The sequence below is a fragment of the Triticum dicoccoides genome, chromosome 7A, assembly GCF_002162155.2.
Source record: "Triticum dicoccoides isolate Atlit2015 ecotype Zavitan chromosome 7A, WEW_v2.0, whole genome shotgun sequence".
Lineage (NCBI taxonomy): Eukaryota > Viridiplantae > Streptophyta > Magnoliopsida > Poales > Poaceae > Triticum > Triticum dicoccoides.
Genome location: NC_041392.1, coordinates 142,576,724 through 142,582,409, shown reverse-complemented (window position 1 = coordinate 142,582,409; position 5,686 = coordinate 142,576,724). Strand labels below are relative to the sequence as shown.

At 59.6% G+C, this 5,686-nt stretch overlaps 1 non-coding gene across 1 annotated transcript; it reads right to left on the bottom strand.

Moving 5' to 3' along the window:
- Positions 1-4,427: 4,427 nt before the first annotated feature.
- On the bottom strand, positions 4,428-4,531 carry LOC119334940. The gene has a single exon (XR_005161638.1). It is a non-coding gene; the product is annotated as a small nucleolar RNA snoR99 (small nucleolar RNA).
- Between the last annotated feature and the right edge of the window lie 1,155 nt (positions 4,532-5,686).

Below are 5,686 nucleotides of genomic sequence, written 5' to 3'. Positions count from 1 at the left end.
CGCGCCCCCAACAGGTCCTCTCCAAGCGATTTTGCCGCGCTGGCATAAAAAAAAGCCCAGTCGCACCCCCAGAAGCCCGTTTTTCGTCAGCTCTGGGCAAAACTGATGCCGGCGGACTGAGGCCGAACCCGGCGCCCTGGGGGGCGCTTGGGGAGCCGGCACAAGCAAAAAGGCGCGTGGGTCCGCCCTGGCGGCGACCCGAGGGCCTTTTCCCGCCGTTTCTTGATGCTTTTCCCTTGCATCTTTCCCGCTCGCTCGCCTTCCTCCCGCCATTCCCTCCCTTTCTCCCGTCAAACCCCCTCCCGCTCGTCTTCCAGTCGCCGCCATGCCGCCGAATAAGTACGCGAATGGCACCGTGACCCAGCCGAAGCAGAGGAAGCCGAGGGCGCCGCCATCGAAACCACTGGGCCTGTCGAACGCCGAGTGGAGGGTGGAAGTTCAGCGGCGCGACGCAGTCACCGCCGACCGGCGGAACAGGGCCCTTGCCAAGAAGGCCCGCGACAACGCGGCGCGCGCGGCGGCGTCTTCCTCATCGGTCGACCAGGCGGGGATGATGAATCCACCCGTCGTCAGCCACGCCCAGTACGCGCCCTGGGGACAGCAAGGCGTCGGATCTTCATGGGGTTCGTCGTCGCCCGGCTACGCCGACGGCGACGCGCACGGTGGCTTCAACCCAAATGTGACCTCCCCCATGGCCACCCCGCGACGCGCACACCCTCGCCCGCCTTCGTCGGCGTGCAGTACCCTCCATACAACTACTCGCCGCCCGCCGCCTACGCGTCCACACCGACGCCCCATCTCCGCGTGGACCGTTGCCCTTCTCGCACCTCGGCGACACCGACGACACAGGAGCCGACATGGACGACATCATCGCGACAGGATCGACCGCGGCCGCCGCGTCTCCCGGGTTCGCCACCCAGGACGAGGTAGTGGATCTCAGCGGCGACATGGAGGCCGAGCTCGGCTACGTCTACGGCGAGGACACGCACGAAGCGCAGGAACCCGAGGAAGAGGACGGGGAGGAGGAGGACAAGGAGGAGGAGGAGGAGCCGGCTCCTGTTCCGGCGAAGGGGCGCCAGAAGAAGAAGCAGGCGGCTAGGTCAGGCGAACCGCGCATCAAGTGAACGTCCAAGGAGGAAGAATACCTCGCCGAAGCATGGAAAGTCGTCTGCCTCGACCCGACCACCGGCGCGAACCAGAGCTTGGAGACGTACTGGGACCACATCAAGGCCGAGTTCGACGAGCAGAAGCTCGTCGACCCGTACTTCAAAAGCATCTACATGCAGCGCGGCTTCAAGGCGATGGCGAACCATTGGGGGCGTATCCAGTTGGCGTGCAACAAATGGCATGGAATCGTCGAGGAGGTCGTGGCTCGCCCGGAGAGCGGCGCCAGCGTTGAGGATCAGGTACGCACGCCGTTCGCCCGCATCTCTTCGTCGTCCACGCCCGCCGCCCGCCAACTGTTTGTTCCTCCGCGCAGCTGCTGCGTATGTTCACCATGTATCGGCGCGACAACCAAGACACCGACTTCAAACACCTCCACGTCTACAAGCGCATTGACAAGTGCGAGAAGTGGACGGAAATCCGACGTGCCCTCGACAAGGCCAAGGAGACATACAAGCCGGACGCGACGACTCCGGGCGCGTCAGAGGGGCGGCCGGACAGCCACAAATTGGCAAAGAAGGGGAAAAACACCGACGCGACAACCGCGCGAGTGTCCATCGAGCATTGCCTCGCCGACGCCCAGGCCCGGGCCGTCCTACGTGAAGAGAAGACCGAGGCGCGGTGGTCGTCGCTGATGAAGAACAGCGCCATCAAGCTCGACCTGCTCCGGACGAACGTCGCCGCGAAGAAGAGGAACACCGACATGGCTTTTTTGATGGGCGGGGCGGACATTCTCCAGAGCGACGACGAGCAGCTCAGGGCATGGTACATGGCGGAGCGCGGCCTCATCCTAAACCAGATGCAGATGGCAACACCGACGACGCCGACGACGCAAGCTCCCGCGCCCATGACCACACGGACGCCAAGCCCGAACGACGCCTCTACATCGCCGCCCAGCAGTGCCGAAGCCGCGCCGACACAGCCCAGCACCGAAGCAGCTCCGACACCGCCGAGCCCGCGCACGCCGACTCCGCCAACGCATGGAGCCGACCCCGCCGAGTGAATCATTGCGCACGCGAACTTGCGGCATGCTTGTTTTTTGTAACGCCAGACTACGTCCGATCGCCGGATTTGTGACGTCTTTTGAGAGCGGGAACGACCAAGTTTAAATTTCCCGCATCCTGGGGCCGGCGCTTGGGGGCGTGACTGGGAGCTAGGTCGTCCCCAGGGGCCAAACTAACACTGGCACGCCCCCAGGCCACTCTATTTAGGCGCCCTGAGGGGCCAAACGGCTGGAGATGCCCTCAACGGCCTGTAAGTCACCAATCGCCACCACAGGAACAAGCGCTGGGCTCCTCTGCTACCAATTAGCATCGGCCCCCATTCACCTGCGTTCCCGCCCACGATTGTTGTCGACGGACACGCACGGCCATTGCTCTTGCACGCGGCGCTTCTGCACTATCCCTCTCTCCCAGTTACGTGTACTAAAAATTGGAGCTCCTGCCGTTGCTGCTCTACTTTTATCTATCTCCATGGCTGCAGCAACTCCATCTCTCCCCTCACCGTACACACAGCGGTGGCTCCTGTTCTCTCTCTAGCTCTCTCTCTCTCATTTAGCAACAGCTTCTCTTTTGCTGAATTGGTGTATCAATTTGAAATCTGGTTTTTTTGTTATAATAAAATGTCTGTGATATGTCAAACTTAATGCAGAGAAACGTTGATAGAAATACACACGTATGATATTCTTTTTTTTCTCGAATACGCACAAGCATGTGTATCATATATTCATAGAAGAAGAACCAAGACGGCTGATACAACGCCTTTCGGCAATATGCCACCCCGAGAGGTTAACACCCACAACCACCATGACAACATCGACAACTAACACCCTTGCCCAAACTCAAGCCAAACAATGGCGAAAAGTACGGACACAGAGCACACAGGCCGCGTCCCCCGGTATCAAACACCTCATAGCACGACAAATCACCTAACCAAACTAGATCAACGCACTCTCCACCGATGGTGCCTAGAAGATCGGCCAGTGGACAGCGGGAGCTAGTCTGACTCGAAGAAGACGTCGCCGATGAGGCGTCGATGATGGAGTACATAGCGCCCGGGATGCTCATGTCCACAGCAACATCCCGCACATGACAACCCTGCACCCCAAGCCACACCGCCGAGGCGAGCGAGGCAACCCACCAGCCACGTCCCCGGACGACACCCCAAGCACCTAGGCAGCGCCTCCAAGAAGGGGACAGCGCCGATACGCCGCCGCTGCCTGGCCCGGTGAACCGAGCCTAGAGTTTCCTCCGGTGTCAGTAGAGCGGATGGGCATGGCCATGACAACGCCTCCAGGGAGGAGACGGCGCCCACGAGCGTCGCCGTTGCCCGCAGTCGTAGCCGCGCCGAATTTCTCCTTGGCCACGCCCATCATCCACGGAGCTCAACAAACTAGAAGTGGGAGGCAAAGTTGCCACCTTGGGCCATCACCGTGGAGAGGGGAACCGAATGCCGCCGCGCCACCATCTGCAGACCACCACGCCGCCTAGTAGGCGCGTCCACCGCAGCCCCTGGTCGAGGGAGACCAGCGCCTGCCTCCACCCGCCACATCCCCGCCGCCCTCACGGCCAGGGACATCAGCGCCTCCGCTGGGACGCCGCCGCACATCCGCCGCAACTCCTAACCAGCCACCACGACGCGCCTCCGCTCCGGGGAGAAGAGAGCGAATCCGCCTCAGCCTGGGGCCGCCGCCCCAGCGTACCAGCACCGGACCACCCGCCGACGGCAGCCCCGGCGGTGCCCGCACAGCCTAGGTGGCCAGATCTGGCCGAGCCAGACCGAGCCAGCCCGGCGGCCGCGCGCAGCCTCCACGCCTCGGCCAGGCGCCAGCAGGAGCAGCAGGCCGCGCCGCTCGCCCCCGCGCCGCCCACCATCGCGCCGTCACGCCCCGCCGCCAGCGTGCCGCCACCGCTCGATGCAGACGCCCGCGCCTGCCGACACCGCACATGGGGAGGAGATGCCCCGCCGCCGCTGACGCCGACCGGGCTTTGCCCGGCGGCGCAGCCTGGCGGCGGCGAGGAGAGGGCAGGGGAAGGGAGAGCTCGCTTGGTGGCGCTGGGGTTTGCCCTCCCGGTCGCCGCGCGGGAGCGGCGCGGGAGGGGATTTCTGTCGTGACTGGTAAGATCGTTGTGTACGTATAATATTCTTGATGTGGTTATTTCATGATCGCTATATGTTTGTTAATATGTCGACAAGAACTAAAGCTAATGATCAACTATAACCTGTTGCTTTTATAGCAGACAAAGTGAACAAGATGGTTATATAAATATCTCATCCCTTGATGTTCAGCTAAAAACAGAAGGTTTCATCAGAAAAAGTGAAGAGGATGGTTATCAGGTGTAAGGGACTGCTTATCCCCCAGATGCAGTTTCACTATTTTCATATTAGATAAGCCAAGATTACTTTTAGGTTGCTTTTAGATCTTAGTGGAAGAAATGCTGTTGTGGATTTAGACACATTTCTAGATGTGGATTTGGAGGTTCGTGTGATACTCATGTCTTCTCGGTTTTGGATATAAGTTTAAGTTTTCTTTTGGGCAACTTTTATTATATATATCTTTCTATGTTCATTTTGTATGCGTGGTGAAGTCAAATTTTTTTGTTCTTTAGAACATACCTTTCTATGGAATAAGGCATTATATGAAGCCAGAAGCAATAATGCAGGTTTTGGGTTCACATGTTGCCACATTTTCTTTGTAATTCCATTGTAAATTTGAAAATTATACTCTGAATTAATTAGGTTTAGATCTGACTGGTATGAAATAGTATGCATAGGTTAGAGGTTTGTGTTAGAGTTATACTGAGGATGGCCTTTGGCCTTTTGTATTCTGATCTCTTGGCATTCTTTGTACATGTATATATGATGGCTTTGGCCTCCTAGTAATATCAAGTTGCATAATTCCCTAACATGATATTAGAGCTTTGGTTCTTTTTTCGCACACTGCAATTCGTGCTCGATCCAATCGCGCCGCTGTTATCATCCTTTCCCAGCTGCGCTGCTCCAAATCGTCTCGTGCCTCCGCTTGGCTGTTGCCTCTCACGCGTGCAGTTTCCTCTGCTGCCGCTCCTCTACTTTGCCTATCCATCGTTCCCAGGTTCTGTCTGTGCGAGATCGGTCTCGATCTGGACAAAGGAGGTCCCAGATTCCACCCGAGCCGCCGTTCCTCGTCGACTCCGGCCGTGCTTCCTGCAGCCCGCTGCGTCCCAGACCAGGACGTCCGCCACTGACTTCATTTGGCCGTTGCCGGCTTCCACTACCGCCCTCCGCCGGGATTTGGTTCGGGCCGCCGCCGCCTCGTCTCTGACTACCGCTTGAGGTCCGTCCGCCGCGTGCCGGCCTTTGGCTCTCCCTGGTCGGGCCTCTGCCGCCGGAGGCCAACTCTCGCAGGTCCCGCTGCTCTCCGCGGGCGGGCGCTCCCAGGCCGGCCCCGTCCGCCTGTCGCCGCCAGCTGCCTGTCCGGCCCCGCCCTCGATTCATCGGCTCCCTCGTCCTCCGGCCACGACTGCTCCACCGGCCGCCGCCT